Raw genomic sequence first — 22,412 nt, 5'->3', positions numbered from 1 at the left:
TTTCTTCATCAGGTGAAAATGGATTCTGTATAAACTGTAACCTGACTAGAGCCGTGTATACATTATTGGCTTAAAATGCAGTGAGGTTGTTTCTCTTCTCTGTGTTTCAAATCTTGTTCTTACATTGCTGTACGCACCTGAGAAGGTGTTTGTCTTCACCTAATGCTCAATACCTGATTTATTTCCCCATGCCTGCAGCAGGGGCTGGCTCACTCCTGAGGCAAGGTGAGGCGACTGCCTCATGTGGCAGGATTCACAGGGGCAGCACATTCAGCCTCCAAGGAATGCATCAGCACCTGTGGCTGTTGTGGTAGCAGTGATGGCTGCAGCGCCCTCCTTGGTCCACTCCTGAGGTTTTCAGTTTGGGAGTGCTGCTAGATCTAGCCCTTACTTTGAACTGGGTGTTGGTGGCATGAAGGCCTTTTGTAAGCTTTAACTGGTGCACAACTGCAGCAGCTCTCAGAGAGAGGTAGCCTGAAAATGTTTACCCATTCTCTAATATCATCCAGGAACAACTACTGCCTTATGCCATGTGTGGGGCTACCTTTGAAGATTTCCCAGAAAATTCAGGGTGCAGGATACTTCAGTGAGCCTACAAAACAGCAGCCCATTGTTCCAGTTTCAAAATAGTCATAGACGCTATTGGGAACAGTTCAAAGTACTCTACACAAATCTGTGCGTGTTTTACAACCAGGCTGCCTGAAGGACTGCATACCCCTGACTTAATTGGCCCCAAATTTTGAGTGAATCTGGGGAGACCCTTTTAGAGGTGCCCCACCGCCCGAGATGATCTTAGTGGGAATGAGGGATCATACCTACTCAGTGGTGGCACCTCAGCTCTGGAATGCCCTCCCTGGGTCCATATATACCTAACAGTTCCCTACATGCAGTGCTTTTTTCCTTAAAAAATGTTTGCGCTACTTTCAATTTGACTCAAGAAAATCCCCATTTTATATTTCAAATTGGGAAAAATAAATACAGTAAATGGACAAAAGTACAAAGATTCACAAAATGTTTAGAGGTATGTGTACCCCTGTGCACGCCCCCCCCCCCCCGATAAAAGCACTGCCTACATGAGTTTTAGGTACCAAGAGGTAACAAGTAGAAGTATTCATTTGTTCAGGCTACTTGGAGTTCTATTTGCTACTTTTAAGAGTTTTCATCTCTGCATTTTAGAGTTCCTTGTTTTAATGTTCTGCTGCTAGCTATTTTTACCTCCTGCTTTTTTCTTTTACTTTACATTTATTCTAAACATTTGATTCATGCTTTATACAAACCTCAAAAAGCCTCTTAAAGAAGTGGAACATGAATCTATTAAACACACAAATTTGTCTTTTGAATCAGGGAAGATATTTATAGATTTATTATATCGGTACCTGTGTGAGGGGAGATAAAAGTGTATTAAGTTCACACTGGATGGTGCTGGTGTCCTTATTTATTTCTCCCTCATTTGATATTTGTAAATGCCTTCGAGGACATGCAGAATGTTACACGGTGTACTACAGAAACTTAATACTGTCTGCTGAACAGAAGCAGTGAACAGAGGGGGTTTCTAACAAGCACTGCTAAAAGGCACTATACCAGAGTTTCTGAAACATTTGATACCCAGGCCACAGGTTCGCCCCCCAACACTCCATCGCCCTTGATTAAAACTGGGTGGAAATGTCTTCCTTAGACTGAAGATGAAATGGGTTGGTCCTGCGTCACAGCAGGATTGAGCAACCTGCTTCAGACAATGCTGTGGAATAGATGGAGGCAAAAATTTGTGTCCGAATGGTTCAGCAAAACATTTCCAAGTGCTCACCCTGATAGTGGTGGGTAGGAACATTTTGGGCTCCATTTTAGGCAGCAAAATGTCTTGGGCCAGCAGTGGAGAGTCACATGACAGTCACTGAAAAGTAGGGTTGTTCCAAAAGCATATTTGCTAAATGCAAGGTGCTTCCAGACAGGGACTTCATTTGGAAAATTTACATCATTAATATATTGGTTATTTGGGCTTTTCCCAGAATAGGAAAATTTCAAATTTAATGGGACGTTTTGATGCCGACAACACCATGCGGTTACTGCAAAAATGAGCATTCATGAGGAGCACCAATCCCATAATCAATATCCATCTGGCAGCTCCCATAGTCCAAATGGTGCCTATTCCTTTCTGCTCATGTGAATGAGAATGGGGATGTCTTCTACAAGTTTCAAGCAGATGCCTTGTAGATTGCCTTCCTTCATGATGTTACTGAGACCACATCTATACCATACAGTCCAACAAAAGCTGGGTGGTAAGTACTTGCCTGGTGCTGAAAATATGCCAGGGAAGCACATTTCAAGCATTTAGCTTAACACAGAATCCTGGGAACCGTAGTCCTTCCCCCCATACAGAGTAGTTTACAAAGAGCAAGTATGTAGCAAGAAGTCAAAAATGTAGGATGAAATGCCCGAAGTCTGAGCACATAAACAAGAGTGGGGGTAGAGAATATTTATTTTGCAATCTAACATCCTCTAAACACGACCTAATAGGGAGCTGTGCCAGAGATGTTAATGGGTTCAAAGACTTTCAGAAATCATCCTAGACAGTTGTGATAATTGCAGTCTTGGTTTAAGCAAGAGATTAAGGTGTAAATTATACAGTTATGCAAAATGTAAGCCCACAGCTAGAAATGTGTTGCTGGAGTCCAAGGGCACACTGGGCAGTGGGGGGTGGGGTGGAGCTGCATTATAAATGGATGAAGATACACACACACAAACACACACACACACACAAACACATGTCAAGTTATCCAATAACCCTTATCAAGCTGGTGCAGACTGTAATATAAAATCAGGCTCACATTTCAGGCTCATGTTCCTTCCCCTTGCCTTTCCCATATTGACCCGTGTTCTCCTCGACGTCCCCTTTCATAGCCAACCATAGTTTTCCATTACAGCCAAACTGGGCAAACATTGGTTTGCAGAAACAATTTTTTCCCTGCAAATATGAATCCAAAGACCTAGTTTTGATTTGCAGCTAGACTGTAGTTTGTGCAATGCATAGTTTGCCCACTTCAGATGTCCAACAAACTCTGAATTGCTGTGAAAGAGAAACACTGCATCTGGGCAACAGGCTAACTTAGGAAGCACAGGAAAGGTGGCACAACACACATAGCTTTGTCTTCCAACAGGGGGGAAGAGTGGGACCTTAGGAGAAATGCCTGGGGGCTGCTGCCACTGCCCTTCCACACCACCCAGCATTTTCCATATGGCGATGGTCACATCACCCTGCCTAGTAATAGTAGGGGGCGGCCCTGGCCTTTATTCCTTCTTTGTTAGCAATTAGATTGGATGCTGCCTGCACATTTCCCCTTCTTTCTCAATATATAAAAGAATTAGAAATTTACTTATATGAAATGACAACTGAAAATGCAAGCAAATGTTCACATATGCCATTGAGAGGTCCAGTGCTATTTTTTCTAGAAAAAGAGGTGCTGGAACACCTCCCTCGTTCTCTCAAAATGGCAATTGTACCCCTTAAGAGGTCCCGGAACTAAGATCTGGCAAGTTCCAGTTGAAAAAAGTTCTGGAGAGCTTGGAGTGGAGTGGAACAGGTCCAGACTGCCACCAGTCAGCTATGGCTTCATGATCTGCTTGTGTCTCCTACTGAGTCCTGCCAGGAGAAAATTATTTGCTGGCCTAGGATTCAACCTGACTTCATTCCCTTCATTGCTACTGTACTCCTCTCTGCGGGGGATCGCCTTACATATTCTTAATTGCAGAGACAGCTTGTAAAGCTGGCAGCAGTTTGTACTGAGAAATGGATTTTAACAGTGTGCACTTCATTTACTGCCTTGGAATTGAGACCTGAATCACAGCACCCAGCAAAGGCTAAGCTGACAGCTCTTGTCGCAGGGGGGAAAGGGGAGGGGAGTTTAATGGAGGCACTAACATTTTACTGTAAGTCTCATGCTCTGAAAATGGATGGTCCAATGTGAAGGATTGTTTCAATGCTTGATTTTCACACCACAAGACTTCTGACACATCCATCTAAAATACCAATTCTCGTGCCACAACATGTCGTCTCTCACAGCAAGGTGTTTTTTCTATTTATGGGAAGAGAATAGCACCATCTCCACAGTCAATATGACTAGTGGAAATGTGACAATGCCAGAGCTGACCTTCCTTAGGGCCCCTCCAGCCAGGTATTTTATTGCAAGTGTATTCTATATTCTGGCACGTGTTCTTAACCCAGTAATAGGGCATTAGTGGCGGACTTACTCTGCTTCAGCTTCTTCTGCAACGCATTCCCAATGCTACCACATTATTGCTCTCTGAAGGGCCTATAGTGCAACAAAAACAGGACAAAAATAAGCCAGAGCATTTGTGGTATAAAAGGCCATGAAATTTCAGCAGGAAGTTATGGAATATGCGCTGATCAGAAATGAAGCAGCGTGACCACCCCAAATCCTTTGCAGATGCAAACAGTATTAAAGTAGGATCACATGTGACCATCTCAGTATCACAATGAGAGCACAAATAATCGTGAATGCACAATAAAAAGGATGTCTGGAGGGGCCTTAGAATTTTAAGAATTGTTCGTTTATTGTGTTGGGCTAGTTCCCCATTCTTGCCTGTCTGTGGCTGCCAGTACTGTCAGTGGCCCGGTACATAATTACTGTAGGACATTCACTATAACAAAATATGATTGTGAGTATGTCCACATGCCATTGTTTTGTTTTGTTTTTAAAAGGGATAGACAAATGGCAGATATGTTTATCCATAATGTTTAGGCTTGACAAGTGGGATTTGCAATGGCATGGGGTATCCGTCTTTAGTGTTTCAGCCAAGCAGCCATGCTTTCTTCCTGAATATTTCTGTCTTTCTTTCCCTCAACAGATTTTGCGACCACTGAACATGCTCAATACTCACTGAGCACCTTTGTGTGCCCCCTGCTACCTTTCAAAACAATATCTTTTTCAGCTTCTGCAAAAGTGGGAGTTTTCTGAGGCCGGATTGAGTGTGGGTTGTGCCACTTTAGCATTGACAATAAGGATGGACAGAGCTGTCCATTTTGGTTCTCTTGGTTTCTCATTTTTTCTGTTCTTAAATTTTGTTCTCTACATTTTCTTGGGCGGGGAATGCATGATGCCAGTGGTGGGCAGAGCCAAAACTAGCATTGTCCAGGACCCAGAGCCAAAAGTGGGATGCCATCATTTTTTGTGCTCTCTCTCTCCCCCCCTTTTCTGCTCACATCTCCTAGGTTGCTTTTGCCAGAGGTCTGAACAAATCACTTTTCCTCTTCCTTCCATTACTTCATCTGTTTTGGCTCCTTCCATTTTTCTCCTCCTGTCCTGCTTCTGTCCTTCCAAGATCCGTGCATTAACACCCATTAAATTATGCCAAGGGCTGCATGTAGCCCAGGCTTCCTCAAACTTGGCCCTCCAGATGTTTTTGGCCTACAACTCCCATGATCCCTAGCTAGCAGGACCAGTGATCAGGGATGATGGGAATTGTAGTCTCAAAACATTGAGGGCCAAGTTTGAGGAAGCCTGATGTAGCCCAAAGTCATAAGTTGACCATCCCTGCTATGTATTTACCCACTGAACTCAGTGGAACTTCCTTCTAAGTAGAGATGCATAGGTTTGGGATGTCAATTTACCTAAGGCTGAGTACACACTCTGGCTTACTCCAGCTCCTGTATGCTCCCGCTGTTGGCGTGAATACACATGACATTAGCCGCAATCCTGAGGAAAAACTACTGTTTGCTGCACTTTCCCCTCAAACCAGCTTCCATTTAATTAGAAAATGGAAGCTGCAACCAAGCTGAGGTGTACACAGTTCAGGCAGCCATTGCACATGCGCAGATCATAGCTTCATTGACTGAGGTTCAGCACAAGGAAACAAATCAGGTAATGGGAATAGGGTAAAGACATCCCCATGCTTTGTCTGGTCTGTACAGCAACTTAAAAATGCAACTTCAAACATAGTGAGGGGAAACTACCTTCCTGCATTTCAAGCCACTAATGTACATAGCCTAAATTTAAGTTGATGAGGCATTTGAAGGTGCCATCCATGAAAAATAAATTAGACCTACAAAAGATTGCCCTTCTATGTCTTTTGTTGAAAAAAAAAAGTATTTCTTAATAACTGCTGAAGTCAGCCACCCACCTGTAATGCAGATTAGGAACCTCAATGCCCAGCATTTCAAGAAGGAAACTGATAATTTAACTCCGGGAATCTAAGGCCCCTTGAGCAGGCTATTCCATTGCAAGACATTAATTAAAATCTCACTTCTACTTTAAATTATTATCACGCTGCAAAAGCAGAGTGCTGAATTCATCTTTTGGCAAGCCAGCAGCAAGCTGAAAAGGAAGGAAAGGAGAAATGGTAATATTTATAGGATGACAGAAGGAAGATTTGGGACCATTTAATGGTAATAGCGAAGCCCACAGCAATCTGCCAATGTCAGAAAGAAGCCCGGCTATATTCAATATTAATGCCAATCGCAAATGGAACCGTCTTCCTAGATTAAGGCATGATGTAATTCTGTTTCAGAAAGAAAAGTTCTGTGATCTCTCTCAAGCTGCTGCAGCTCAAGTTTCCAAGTACAGCTGCTTCACCAGCAGCCCATGACTTGGAGAGAATGGAAAAGGTGGCAAGGAAATTAAAAAAGAGGAGACTAAATTGAAATAGTTATTGCTTTGCTTTACTCTTTCTAAAGTTTCTCCAAAAATTAATCTGTGTTTGTCAATACTGTACACATCTTGCATGTGGTGTAGTGGTTAAGAGCGGTAGTCTCGTAATCTGGGGAACCGGGTTTGCGTCTCCGCTGCTCCGCATGCAGCTGCTGGGTGACCTTGGGCTAGTCATGCTTCTCTGAAGTCTCTCAGCCCCAGAGTGTTTGTTGTGGGGGAGGAAGGGAAATGAGAATGTTAGCCGCTTTGAGACTCATTTGGGTAGTGATAAAGCGGGATATCAAATCCAAACTCTTCTTCTTCTTCTTTCGTTATTGATAGCTGGAATTACCGTATTTTTCGCCCTATAAGACGCACCAGACCACAAGACGCACCTAGTTTTCGGAGGAGGAAAACAAGAAAAAAAAAATATTCTGAATCTCAGAAGCCAGAACAAGAGGGATCGCTGCGCAGTGAAAGCAGTGATCCCTCTTGCTGTTCTGGCTTCTGGGATAGCTGCGCAGCCTGCATTCGCTCCATAAGATGCACACACATTTCCCCTTACTTTTTAGGAGGGAAAAAGTGAGTCTTGTAGAGCAAAAAATACAGTAAACTTGCATTTCAGTGTCTATTAGCATTATTCTCGTGTTTATATATATTTGAGGGGGAGGGGACAGAGCTTTGAGGAAGCAATTCTATGCACAATGACACTTACTTCTGAGTGAGTATACATAGGATTGCACTATTAAATCTGAATGTGAGTGCCAAGATGTGTGTGTGTGCGTGTGTGTGTGTGTGTAGAAGAAACCTCCAGTTTCTACCATGCTGGATTGTAGCCTACTGAACAAAGGTCAGGAGCCAGCCAGCCACTACAGGATTGGCATTTGTCTCCTGGAAGTTGTGTCACAAGATAACGTGGCTTCTGCCTTACAAATTCTATGCAGACTGGCCTGTTCTGTAACTACCAGACTAATGTGAAGATTTGAAAATAGGTTTGATCCTCACTTCTCTATCATGAGGCGGTTTTCAGCTCAAAAACAGAATCATATTCTGACACAAAATACATTCAGAAATGCATGTTTTGAGAAGGAATACATTTTAAGAGAAAGTAGATTTTAAATATATATATGTATTTTTGCATATTGATAGTATCACATTTATAAATTGTAATAAGTGATCTAACAGAGCAATCTATATACAAGGACCCTAGCTTGTGCCATTTGTGACTTGTTGTTTCATTAAATCAAATACAAATTGTAAAACAAAAAGTAAGTAGTACAATATGCATAATGATGACGATAAAACATACAAGAAATGCCTATTTAAATGTGAATTTTCACACAAATTTTTTTAAAAAAGAAAATTTGCAGAAAATGTGTCAGAACAGAAATGAACATTTGGGGAAGAAACATGGACTAGAAATAGACTGATCCATCAAACGACATCAGCGGCTGTTTTGTTTCTCCTATCTGAAGTATTTTGATCCATCTGGCTCTGTGGTTTATTAAGCATTGGCTTTGCATGTTGGTTTGGAACAGTTACCATGCCATCTAGTGTTTACTTTACCTTACTGATGGATGATGTGCAAAATGGCAATGACACAATAGCTTTCTTTTGTTTTATTAAAAGTGTTACAATAGCACCTCAGGAGTTTCAGGAAGTTTTTAATGTTTGACATTTTATTATGTTTATATGTGCTGGAAGCTGCCCAGAGTGGCTGGGGAAACCCAGCCAGATGGGCAGGGTATAAATACTATCTAGTTAATGTTAATAATAATAATAATAATAATAATAATAATAATAATAATAATAATTAACAACAACAATACTTAGAGTGGAACCTCGGTTTTCAAACATAATCCATTCCAGAAGGCCAAGGATCAATGGGCTGGCTGCAAAGTTAATGGGGAAAAAATAAAAAATGCACCTCAGAAGCTGTTCAACCTCCGAGGAACGTTCGAAAACCAGACCACTTACTTCTGGGTTTTCAGCATTTGGGAGCTGAAATGTTCATGAACAGAGCCATTCAAGTTCCGAGGTTTGACCGTAATAGTCATCTTTGGAAGGGATTTCTTCCAAAAGACCCTGTGCACTAATTTCTCAGGGGCACTGAAGGGAAGTCAAGGCACATTAAGAAAGACGTCATTCACCAGATGCCATTGGACTCCAATTCCCATCAGTATGGTCAATGGTAAGGGATAATGGGAACTGTAGCCCAATAGAATCGGGAGGGTATCACTTTGGCTATATTCCTGCCTACATGGTTTGCTTTTGAAGCAACTCAGCTTGTTCAGGTCCTTGTGTTAAGGCAGGATCCAGAGCCAGAGACACAACAAAGCCAGGAAGACCAATGTTCCTCAGACAAAGCTACAACCCAAAGCACAAAGCCATCCACTCATCAATTTTATTGCATATACATACTTTCCCCCTCCCCATGTTATCCACACAACTACCCTGTGAGGTCATGAGTGACTGGCCTCAAGTCACCCAGTGAGCTTCATGGCTGAGTAGGGATTTGAAGCCTGGTTTCTTAGGACCTAGTATAACATGCTAACCACTGCACCACACTGCCTCTCTTTATAGCCCCTTCTGAGTAGGCAGGAACAGTCGGGAGCCTAAGAGCCTTCTCTGCCAAATGGTTCACCACATAGGGCAGCTGCACGCAGAAGGGAAAGTTCCCAGTTGCCCCTTAATTTGCTGCAATTAGCAGATGAATAGTATATTTGCCTCCAAGCTATTTAAAAATAATAAGTCTCCTACATATCAAATCCTGTTAAAGGAACAGGAAAAAGACCAGGCCATGTTTATTCCCCTCGTCAGTACAGTGGTAGGCTTATTATGGCGATGTAGTGTTTATTCCATGAGCATCCTGTACCCCTGGCCTACCTGGAGGCAATTCCCGCTGGTATATACGGTACATCAGGTCCAAAGTTCAACAGTCAGGACCAGTGGTCTGGGGGTCAATTCATGTAAGCAAAGTCCATAGTCAAACAGTCAGGAAACACAGTCCAGGGTCAATCCAAGTAAGCCAAGTCCAGAGTCAAACCTGAAGCACAGTCCCATTGTGCTGGTCCCAGGGGGAAGGTTACCATTGGCGTAGTCAAAGTCCGGTCCTGGGTCACCAGCCTGGGAACAGTCTACAAGGAGCGGGGTGAGGTCCAAAGCAGGAAGCCGGGCGGGGACAGGAACACTGGAGGGTCAGGTCTGGGTCCAGGCAGGAACAGGTACTCAACAACGACGTTGCTCCCGCAACCTGGGACCGGGCTGACTGGCCTTTATCTTCTCTGAGGCCAGGGGCGGCCCTGGCCCCCAGGAGACCCGCCTCTCCTGGCCTTAAGGCGAGCACTCCTCCTGGGAGAAACCAGTTCCCTTCGCCTCTCTGCCCTGAGCCTCTGCAGTTCAAGAGAGGCTGAAGGGTTACTGGGCCCAGGGGGAGACTCACCTGTAGGCACTGAGTCCTCAACCACCTCTGGAGCCAGAGTGGATTCACTTGGTGCCTGCTCCTGAGAATCCGGCACAGGTGCAGACGCTTCAGAATCAAGGCCCTGCCCCAGTTCAGCCGGCCCTGGAGGCGGGGACTCCTGTGCAGGCTGGGAGTCCTCCGGTTCAGCCTCTGGATCAGATTCCCAGGCCATCACACCCATAGAGGTCCAGGAGCATCCAAGCCAAGTTCCCTCAACATGGGTACTTGAGCAGATAAAGCACCTCAGCTCTGCTTCCCTTTTATGCCTTGCATTTTGGTTGCAGCACCTGGGCATGATGAGGCATGTGACCTTCACCTGTCCTGAGCCTACTCCAGCTGAGGAATCACCCCTCCTTCCCAAGCTAATGAGCCCCACCTGGGCTGTGGGCCCCTGCCTACCTCAGCCTCCCAGAGCACGCCTCCTGCTGCTCCCTACGCCTCAGAGCTTGCCTTGTTCGTGGAGACTGTGGCCTCTCTGGCTCTGATGAGGGGCCTGCTCTTCTGGTCCCTGAATACTGACTCCCATCCCCTTGCCATCCTTGTATACTTTCACAACCCCAGCCTCTCTTTTCCCATCCCCGTCTTGGCCTGGTGGGTCCCAGTCGTGGCTGCACCCCTTGCTGGGATCCTCTTCCTCTTCCCCATTGTCCTGCCAGTTCATGGCAGTGAGGAATAGTCCTTCTCTTGGATCTCACCAGCCAGATTCTCCAACCTTCACCTTGCATTTGCACTGTTTGCCTTGACAAGACCTGGAAATTTTATGTGGTGATGCGAAATTGACAAATGACTCTCTCCTCACAGAGGCCAGGGAGCAAGGGCTTTTCCTCACGATGCTGTGGCCATTTTGTGTTTCTGGAACAACTGAAGAGTGGTGGTCCTCCCAGTGTCGCTGGTCTAGGGCTGGGCCCAAAACATTCGGCTGCTTGAGGCGAAGGTGAAACTGTCTCCCCCTCCACAAACAACAACTGGCTGAAGTGGCGGCTGAATTTTACTTCAATGTGGGCAGTGGGACAACATCCTCCATAAGCAGGCTATCTTAGAGAGTGCAATGCGGCATATACAGATATTATGTATTATGTGGCATATACAGGTCTGTTGCTATGCACCCCTCAGTATCTGGCACTCTGCCCTGTACCGGACTAAAGGTAAAGGTAAAGGTACCCCTGTCCGTACGGGCCAGTCGTGTCCGACTCTAGGGTTGCTGTTCATCTCGCTCTATAGGCCATGAGCCGGCGCCGTCCGAAGACACTTCTGGGTCACGTGGCCAGCGTGACGAAGCTGCAGCTGGCAAGCCAGCACCAGCACAGCACACGGAAATGCCGTTTACCTTCCCGCAAAAAGCGGTCCCTATTTATCTACTTGCACTTAGGGGTGCTTTCGAACTGCTAGGTGGGCAGGAGCTGGGACCGAAAGACGGGAGCTCACCCTGCCGCAGGGATTCGAACCGCCGACCATATGATCAGCAAGTCCTAGGCACTGAGGTTTTACCCACAGCGCCACCCGCGTCCCAGTGTACCAGACTACCACTCCCATAATCCATTACCATTGTCCATTATGTCTGAGGCTGATAGGAACAGGAGTCCTACAAGATCTGAAGGGCTGTGGGTTCCCCACCTTTGCTTAACAACAATGTTGTTTACCATGCTGAACTATGGTGAAATTTCAGTTAACAGAGGCATAAATGGGGGCGGGGGTGTGAACTGTGCTGATTTTCTCATGTCAGGTTTAGGAGCTTGACCAGAGGTAGGGATAATTCTACTCCTTGTGGCTGAATTTAAAGCAGCCTTTTGTGCATTTGAATACACCCTCAGATAAATGTAGATGACTCAAAAAGATCAGAAGCGGCTGCAATCCATTAGCAGGGCAGTAGGTAACAGAACAGTTCTTAATGCATCCTGCTTTTTGCAAAATCAGTTCTTCACGATTAGCTTCATGCCTATAGTGACTAAAGGCACCTCACCCTTCCCCCTCTTCAGATTATCAGTTTCGATGCTAGTGGCTTTCACCACAAGTGTCTGTGCCTCCTGCTCCATTTCTTGACAACTGCTCAAAACTCTTAAATGATGGCAATACATCTTGGAGGAAGCCGAAAGAACAGAATCTGCTGTACCTATAAATACTGTCCATTTTCTCTGACACTCCTATAAGAGCTTGTTTGTTTGAGTTGCATGCATGCATGCATGATGAGTGTTGAAAGCACAGGAGTTCTCAGTCTGTGCAGTATTTTATCATCCACTATAGTAATTTCCGATAAAGCTGATTGTACTTCATGTATAGAAGGGAGAACAAAACAGAAAATTCAAGACAGGGTGATACAAAGCATGTTACATCTTCCACATCTTATAAACCCAGCTAGAATAAATAACTTTTACCCACAACATTCCACACCTGATATATGTGTCCTAACATTATCTTGTACAAATCTTGTCTCCTTAAATAAATGAAACAAATATCACTCTTGAAGAAAACGACTATCATTCTAATCTCCCTGAACAGGTATGGATAATTGCTATGATCTTGCTAATAATTTTTACATGCCACGCTTTTGGAAGCTACTTTTAAAAATGGTGGACCGGGTGAGCTGTGTACCTGCTCAGTCTGCTGCCCAAGTGCTGTTAATGGGCAACTTTCAGGCCCCTCTGCGCAGGATGGTATCTGGGCAGCTTCTGTTTATGGGATGGGGTAGGACATCTTACTCTCTGCCTTGAGTAGCAGAATGTATTGGGTCTGCCATGCTGAAAATGAATCTCAGAAACTTAATGCTGTGATTTCTGCTTGTGCAACAGTACGTTCTCTCCCTCTCCTTTCCCCATGTAGCCCCTAAATCTGTTCTAGGGGTTCCCCCAACTCTCTAGAGCAAAATTGGGGAGGCCAGAGGATGTGCATGGAGAGGAGGGAAGGAGAGGGAGGAATGTCTCATGGCGCAAGCAGAAATCCTTGCACTAGCGGGATGTGTTAGTTGGATATTGCTGCCAGTGGACCAAAGGTTGAGAAGATGACAACTCTAGCCCTGAATAAAGTAAATCTCCCTGTCTCAGAGGCATCCTTGAAAATGACAAGACATGACCCTGCAGGAGATCTCAGGTACATGCTGTTTGTCTGGCTCTGATCCTGCCATGACTTATTTCTTCTTGAGGAGCCTCATCCTGCCCATATTAAACATGTTCTCCAAGGCCACTAGCCCTGCATCTATTTCTCTTTGTTCCATCCGCTCACTGTACATACAATTGTTAAAATTGGCCCCCTGAACTCTGGAAGAAGCTACTACAAATGAAAGGAAATTGTTCATATACTTCACATTTCCTTATACATCAAGGAGGCTCAGGGATCGACTTTTATTCATGAAGCAATTGTCAAACATCGGAAGTTATACATTACACAGCAGGTTAACATCTGAGTCTAATTAATTCAGATGAGCAGAGCTGTCCATATGACTAACTGGTGGGACGCAGGCAATTAGGCTCCAGAAATGATGCAAACTACTGAATAGTGCGTAATAGGATTTATTAACTCAAGCCAAATCTTCTGACTGCAATTAGGGCTTGTGCTAAAAGCCCCACAGATGTATTTGTATAAGTGTTGGTACAATATAAACTCTTAGGTTTGAGAGAGTACCTTATTAAATTCAATTTGGAGAAGACGTATGATGCTTCTTGTTTACATAGTCAAACTCGAAAACTCTGGTTTGATCCTAAGTATATGCAGGGAAAAAATCCATTCAAATAATTGGCAGTGCCTTCTATGTAAATGGATTTAGAAATGATTTGGGTTGCATTTTCCTCTGAAAATCCGTGGGATTTCAGCAATTAACTCAGGGTTTGAAGCCCATTGATTTCAAAGAGATTTGCAGTGCAACTGCATATGTGTCTTCTTGGAAAGAAGTCACCTTGATTTTAACAGTACTTGGTCCCAACTAAGTGGAAATAAGATTGCCGCTTAGGCTATACCATATACCCACTTACCTGGGAGCAGGAATAGCAGGTGGTGAAGGCTGTGGTAGCAGACCTGACCTCCCAGCCCTGGCATCACTGCTGTTTACTAGGACAGTGCAAAGGCAGGACAGGGTGGTGGCAACGTTGGGAGAGGGCAGTGTGGGCACACCAGAGGCAGCACTGGATTTGCACCACCCAGACCTCACTGCTGTGCCCCAGCTCAATAAGGGGCAGTGATGCTGGTGTTAGGAAGTCAGGTCAATTATAGTATCACTCCCTGCTGGGCATAAGGCTGTAGCACTGACCCCACTTACCTGGGAGTAAACCCAACTGAATTCAGTAGGACTTACTTCTGAGTAGGCATGGTTAGGCTTGCACCGTTCTATTTAATTCCATGTGACTTTTGAGAAGGCACATATAAGATTACACTGTAGGAAACATTTAATCTTCTCTGGGTTGCAGCCAATAACATCTTGTCACTTACTGTTTTCCTCACATTTCTTCAACTTCAAAGTTAAGAAAGTGGAATAAGTGTGTTATTCTACGCTGCATTCCCAAGGCTGGAATTGAATCCTATGCATATTAAATTGGGGATAAATCCACTGAATTCAGTGGGGTTTATTTTTGAATAAACATGTATCGGATTAGACTGCAAATTTCAATCTTATACGAGCTGCCCTGCCAAAAAGCAGGTATCCTTGGAGCAACAGAAATTAGCACCTACTTTTCATGATACTGAAGGCACAAAATCTTCATCGACTGGGAGGTTATACATTTGGGGAAACTTTCCTGCTGCAGGGGTGGCAACAGTGGTCTAACAATGGTCCAGGCTTCCACCTGCTTGTCTTTGAGAAGGCTGGCTCTTTATACTTCCCTTTGTCATGGAGGTTTTATCTATTGAAATCACCTTGCATATTCACAGCTCAGAACAAATAATCATTGCAATCCTTCCTTTTCACCATGTGGCCTGCTCCATGTTAGATAACACACACTTTCAATAAATCATAGTTGGGGGTCTGCAACTGCCAGAAAAGTGCAGCACAGAGGGGTGGCTTGTAATGGCCCTCCTGTGAAGCTACTGGCACCGGGAACTATGGTAATGTCTAAGTGTTAGCAAATACCTGGAACAGACAGACAGACCAGCTAGGCTGGTGGACACTCCCAGCAGCAAATTGTCTATGTGTTTATCTTCAAATTATCTCCAAATGTCTAATTGTAGACATTTTTAATTACATGTAAAAATGAACAGCTACTCTTATGTGGAATGTGCTTTAGACTAACAAATGACATAAATTAACAAATAAGTATCAAGAAAAGAAAACAGAATAATCAGCAATGGTAAAAGGTACAACAAATGTTTCATCGGATGCATATATCTTACTATATAATAAAATTGTAAGGTTGTTGTCATGCTGAAGTTTGCATGGCTACTAACAGGACAAGACAGGCTGGGACAGCTCCCAAACAAGAATGCTGCCATTGTGCATGTCATACTGACACTGATATTTTGACCTCAGCAGCCAAGGTGAAGGACAGCAGAGCAGAATGGATCCTGGGGATCTGTCTCAGCCTGTCTTGCTTGTTCCTCTGCAGCTTGCCTGGGCCACAATTTGGCAGAGCTGTAAAGGGAGGAGCATGGTTTGACTGAGCAGGCAGGCAGGCAAGCGAATAAGGCCAGCAAGGAGGTGAGGAGGAGGTAACTGGAGGCAGGTAGATGGAGGTGGGCAGGGTGGAAAGTAGAAGATCAGATCAGTGCAGCTGCTTGTGAGAGAAGGTCAGATCCCCTGTTGCAGCTGCTTATGGGAAGAGGTCCTTCTTCCCTTCATTCACCTGCCCTGGCACCACCACTGCTATAGATGATGTGTGACCTCAGCTTCAGCAATCAAAACTTGTAATCAAGGTTTTGAGTGATTTGTAAGTGGGTGGGGTGCAGGTCTGGGCAATCTGTAAAGCGAGGGGCATGCAGCTTGGATGATCTCTAAGGGAAGTGAGGAAAGGTGTTGGGCTGAATTTGTTTTACCAGCCTTCCTTCCCTCCCTCTCAGTCCCTTTTCCATTATGTGTCATGTTCAGGCATTGGTGGTCCAAGCACTGGTTACCTTGAGATGGGATTACTCCAGTGTGTTCTGTGTGAGACCAACCGTAAGGTTGATCTGAAAGCTACAGCTAGCACAGAACATGGCAGCTGTCTGTTAATGGGTGTGGACAGCAGAGAACACCCTGGCTGAGGGATCTGCACTGGCTGCTGACATACTAGTGGGCCAAATGGAAGGTGTTGGTGCTGGTTTATAAAGCCCTAAACAGCTTGGGACCAGTTTACCCAAGGGATCATTTTATCCCACTACGTTCATCAGTGGAGGTGCATCTAACAGTGTCATATTATGTCTGTTCTCTAGCCAACAGGAGCAGAGCATTTAGTGCAGCAGCATCAGTGTTATGGAGCTCCCTTCCCATGCATATTAAGAAAGCTCCCTCTGTTTTATCCTTTAGATGCTTGCTAAAAATGCCTCGTTTAACTGAGCTTCCCCTGAAGTGTAACCAGCTTCTGTATTATCCCTTTATTGGATTGCTGAATTGTTTTTTAGCATGCTGAATGCTCATATTTATGCAATTCAGTTGTTCAGTGCTTATAGATAATTTTGAGTAGCGCTATGCAAAGTGGTATAGGCCTTTCAGCAGGGACTGCCTGGTTACTGTCTGTTGCAAGCAGCTGTTGGTCTGAAGCGGAGTGCAAAAACATGGTAAATAAAACAAACAAACTACTGTTTCTTTTTTAGCTGGGCTCCACTTCTGCAGTCTAGGCTGCAAAGCCAGTTCCTATAGAAAAAAATGGCACGTTGAAGAGGACTTGGGAGCTGTAATTTGAAATGGGTTGTTTCAGAGCTGATTTGATCATGTCAAGTTTGTACTCTTAATGGCAGTATTAGAACTAATTGCCCTGGCTGGAGTTCAATATCATGCCACTGGCCAGTTAGGATCTGCTGGAGTGTGATGTGCTCTGCTTCATTTGCATTCACAGTGTGCTTCATAATGATTCCTTGAGAAGTCGTACTGCGAGTGTGTAGGAACAGCCGAGCAGATTTGGAAGATGTGCTGCAAATGCTCTCTCGCAAAAGCAAGCAAGCAAACAAACAAACCCTTCGCTACCCAGGCTAATGTAGGATGTCTGGAATTGCCAGGAAATAATGAAATTTGTACTTGTTTCTTCGTTTCTTTGTTGTGTGAATGTGTGCATGGATACTGTATACAGAAAAATCCAATGATGGAGAGACTGGCCTTTGGGGATGTAGAGTGGAGCTGTGCTTGATCGTTTCATGCTGCCTTCTCTTTAGAATTCTCCTGTATCCCTTCATATTCCTCCATGTGTGATCTGAGTGTGATGCTGTCTTCTAAAAGCTCCCCTCTAGGCACTTAAGTGTGATGGGGCAGAATGAGGATGGGCAGGGCTTACAGGGACCTGGTTCAATGCAGCTTGTCTGCTTCTGGGGACTGAGTACTTCTAGACCAAGCAAGATCCATGCACCACCAGATTCCAAGCCAGAGCCCCTCTAAAACACAATTCATTTTTTTGTTTTGTTTTCATGAAAAAGCCACGAGTTCGAGTAGCTAGGCAATCACTGTGCCTTTTCTGTGCAACCTCTGTATGTGTGTTGTGACAATATTCTTCATCCGTCTAGAGAGGTTTGCTTACTTCTTTGCTTATTTATTTGAGAAAGGCACTTAAATTTATCTATTTAAAGCACACCCAGGGCTGCTTACAGAAGATCAGCAGCAGAAAAGACAGCAATCTCCCCCCCCCCCGCCCGCCCCCCCAGCTTCAGGCTCACAATGTAAAAGACATGACTCGAAAGGAAAACGGGATGGTGGGGTGGGAAGAAGTGGCGGGAAGTAAATTCATGCCCCAGGTCCTGGAGAGATGATCTTGCCGTGCTTGCTGCTTTTGGAATAGTATACTGGCTAAGGAGGAAAAACCTGAGACTCAGACTGTTTATTCCCCCACAGCTGGCTTTTGAATCTGTGTACCCATGACAGTACTCACGACACAGGGCTATCCTTGGGAAATAATGAGAGAGATATTTTCCAATGCATTTCAATTTTCAATGCATGTTCAATGCATTCCCCCTCAAAGCAGCTTCAATCCAAAAGCAAAACCCAAGCCACAGTCACCTTGTGTGTACATTTGAAGTCGCTATTGCACATGCGTGGATGACAGCACATGTCCAGGTGACAGCTTCAGGGATAGGAGTTGCATAGGCAGTAGATCACTGATGGTCCATGGACCATGGCCTGTGGAGAAATAGAATGGCACAATAGGATGCAGGTGCCTCTCTTGTTTCCTCTGTTAGATGATAGCTCACGCTTCACTGAGTGCTTCCCAAATAGGCCTTCAGAAGCTGAGCAATTTAGCTGTTGTGAAATGAAAAGATGCAAAAGGGGGTCCATATGACTGACAACAGGAGTGAGGTTTATTCCATCCTCTACACTGAAATGGAGAACACACATGCTTCCCCCATTGTAAAAGCCAAGGCTATTTTGCAACTGCAGCTGCAGCATCACCCAGTACTGTGTAACAATGGGGTCTTTCCAGATTACAGCTTTTTTCAAGGCGCACACAGTCAGCACTCAGGGGTGATGGAGAATCCCTTTTCTCCAAATGAAAGGCATCCTCAGGAGTCTCCTCAAGTGACAGGATCCCCTGGAGGAGAATGTTATGTACTGAAGTTCTCACCCTGGGCCAGCAGGGGGATACTGTAGATAGTTATGCAAATAAGGGATCGAAAGTAACGTTCAGTGATTGGATAGTTTTAGAAAATTGTTACAGTTACGTTGTACTGGAGCTCTATATAAGCAGGCTGGCTGAACCCTTCAGTTCAGTTCTGTTCTGGCCTGTGAATAAACAAGAGCTGTTTGAAGAATCGCTGTGTTGTCTGATATGTTCACCCACAACTTAACAGAGAACCTCTGGAGGTGATCCCAGTACACTGAGATTTATAGCAGCTGGCAGGTTGACGTGGGAAAGAGCAGTCCTTCAGATTCCCTGAGGTTCCTCCAGATGACCTGTCTAGTGAACATTCAGCCTACTTTGCTTGGCCAAAGCTTGCACAGAGATTATACAATGCCCAGTCTTCATTGAAGATTCATCCTGAGTTATTTGTGTGGAAATTACAGTATATGACTTCCAGTCAATTTATCCCACACATTTCAGTTCATTTTACAATCTCAAAAGTATGTTGGTGGGCTGTTTTTTAAAAAACTGAATTTGCTGTACCAGAACTCTTTAATCCACTTTAATTAAACAAAGCTAAATGTCTGGAATGTGACGAATCTCTTCCACAAACTAGTGACTGTCTGGAAGAGACCCAGATAAGCACCAGCTCTTGTAAATAGACTGGGAGCTCCTTATGCTCTGGCAAGATATGCTCCCAATTACCAGTTTAGGATTTAAATTTCAGCAACCCACTGATAATATTTTTCAGAAACCATTTCCAAAAAAAAGCTCTACTGTACTGTGTTTCCACATCCCCCCCCCCCAATGTAAACCACCTAGGAATCCTTGTGGGTCAAAAATCAGGATAGAAATCAATTGATAATTTTTAAAAAATCCAGACAAGATGCTGGTAGCTAAATTCTGGGGATGTCTAACACAGTGCTGTTTGCTGTTGTGGCTCTTTGGGTTGTGAGCAGTGGTCTTTCCTAACATAGTTGTTGGGGTTTCTCTAGGATGGAGATGATTGAGATTGAGTCAAGGATGTTTCACATTTAAGGCCTGTCCTCCTGGAGAACTGAGCTGTGGCCCCTTCCCTTTGTCTGCATCAGCCCAGATATTGCCCTCGGCTGGAAGGTCAACAGAGCTTCAATGAAATCATTTGCTCACCAGAAGGCATCATCAAGATGCATCTTCAGATGGAGTCCTGGTCTTATTAAAACCAATGGGTAAACTCCTATAGATCTTAATGAGATGGCAGCTTGGACTCCGGTTACCAGTGTCTTCAGTGCATGGCTGGACCAAGACATTTTTCTGTTTAAGGTATGTATAGCAAGCCATGAGGCACACACACCTCTGTCCTGGGGCCATAGGAAGAGGCTGCCTAATCATCCAAGCTCAGTACAGGGGTACCTCAGGTTACAGATGCTACAGGCTGCAGACTCTGCTAACCCATAAATAGTACCTCGGGTTAAGAACTTTGCTTCAGGATGAGAACAGAAATCGTGCGGCAGCAACGAGAGGCCCCATTAGCTAAAGTAGTATCTCAGGTTAAGAACAGTTTCAGGTTAAGTACAGACCTACAGAATGAATTAAGTTCTTAACCCAAGGTACCACTGTACCGGCAACCTTGACTGGTAATTGCTTTCCAGGTTTTCAGGCGGGGTCCCACCTAGAGATGCTAGGGACTGGAACTAGGACCATCTGCTTGCTCTAGCAGTGAGCTATGGCTCCTTCTCCACATTGGACAAAAGATTCCTGCATTGCAGTGGGTTGGACTAGATGAGCCTTGTGGTTCCTCCCCACTCCTGTGCACCTGCTGACTGGCTTTCCCATTAGGGCAGAGCCGGTCCTCCCTGAGATCTTTTATCTTTCAAATCAGTTGAAGTTGGAAAAGTGGATGCACTTTAAAAATAGGGTTCTAAAAATAGCATCCTCCATAATTCACAACAGGTCAGGTGATCTGCCTTTTTACCATGCTTCCTCTCACTTTGTTCAAACCTGTTGTTTTTATGACACTGCAAAGCAGCACAATAGCGAAATATTAAAATAATTGGGAGATTCTGATTGAAGGTATCCAAGGAAATGGAATTTCTCCTTGAGCAGTTGATAGTTGGCTACGTAGCGCCTATAGAAATGGACCTGAGAGGAGACCATCATCTTAGGCATACCTACCTTACAAACAGCTTTGAGATTTCACTGCAATCAAGCGGTATATACATTTTGTTACATAAATAAATATCAGGGATTCCACTGAATCGATTGGAATTTGATGACTGCCAACATGAGCTTGTTCTGTACTTCATTACAAGTACCTCCAGTCCTGTTCATATTTCTTATGTAAGAAGCATGCATGAGATAGGCTGCCCAGCTATGAAAGGCACATACAAGTGGACTCCTGTTGGAAATCCATTCAGCATCTGCAATAGCTGAATTGTCACACAAGCTCCATGTTCCGAAATAGCAGGCCTCTGAATGTCAGGTGCTGGGAATGGACAATAGTGTGGAGCTGGCATGACTAATGACTTGACTAATGACTTCACTGCATGCCCTGCGTGTAATTTTCCCAGAAGCAGCTGGTTGATCACACTGCTGGAAACAAAATGCCAGACTAGATAGACAATGTCCTGATTCAGCAGGACTCATTTTATGTACTTAATCTCTCCATAGACTTTTCCCTTTTCTTTCTGCTTTGCTTTGTTGAATGCCCTGTAGCTATTTCAAATTTACTGTAAACCAACTTGAACATTCCAGACACTCAGATCTGTCTGCATGACTAAATTATGCCAGAGTTTGTTCTGAAATATACTATTGCTGCATGCTGCCCCAATCTCCCCGCGGTGCGAGATTCTAGGGGGTTCTTGGTGGCTTACCCAGGGTTCCTGTTTCCCTTTGGAAATGAGGCACAGCTGAGACTGTGGTGTCTTTATGATAGATGGTTTATTTACATACACACACACACACACACACATATATATATATATATACAGGGTGAGTCCTTTAAAAGAGGCCCCGTGGGTACAGAGTACACAAATTCCACAGGGTCTCTTTTAAAAGACTCACCCTGTACAACCTGAGCCTATGATGGAGCGGTTTGCAGCATTAATACTGCAAGAGGGTCTTCCTTCTCCTGTAGTTGTAGCCTGGGATCCAAACAGCCTATACCAGACTGCAACGTGTTCTCACATCACAGCCAACACTGAAAGCCCAGGAATTTGGTGTGGATGTGTGTGTGTGCTCCCTCAACCTGCTCTCTTGCCTCATCCATCCCCATGATGGATGAACCCCACCTCCCTCTCTAGGGTTGTCAGAGTATCATCTCTGACACACCCATGGTGCTTGTTGTGCAACCCACCCTGGCGTTATCAAATACCCAGATGGTGATATTTCATCAGTCCTGGCCACCTCTCAGAAGACATAGTCACCTCCCCCTTCACCTAGGTCCAGGAGGATCCACTATGCCGGCTAGGCATAGTGAGAGATTTCAGAAGATGGGTGCACCTCATTCCTACACCAAAGGTGTGTGACGGTGTTGCAACAACATCCAAAGTTTGGGCAGTTAAAAGCACTTGCCTTTTGTTGCAGCTGTAGTTAGGATTAACCATGTGCATTGCCTGAAACCAGTGATTTGCATGTGTACCAAAGTGATCTAAACATTAAGGCCTTGGAAAA

Source organism: Podarcis melisellensis (assembly GCF_964234715.1).
Source record: "Podarcis melisellensis genome assembly, chromosome: 12".
Lineage (NCBI taxonomy): Eukaryota > Metazoa > Chordata > Lepidosauria > Squamata > Lacertidae > Podarcis > Podarcis melisellensis.
The sequence above is the reverse complement of the archived record's forward strand: the minus strand, read 5'-3'. Positions refer to the sequence as shown.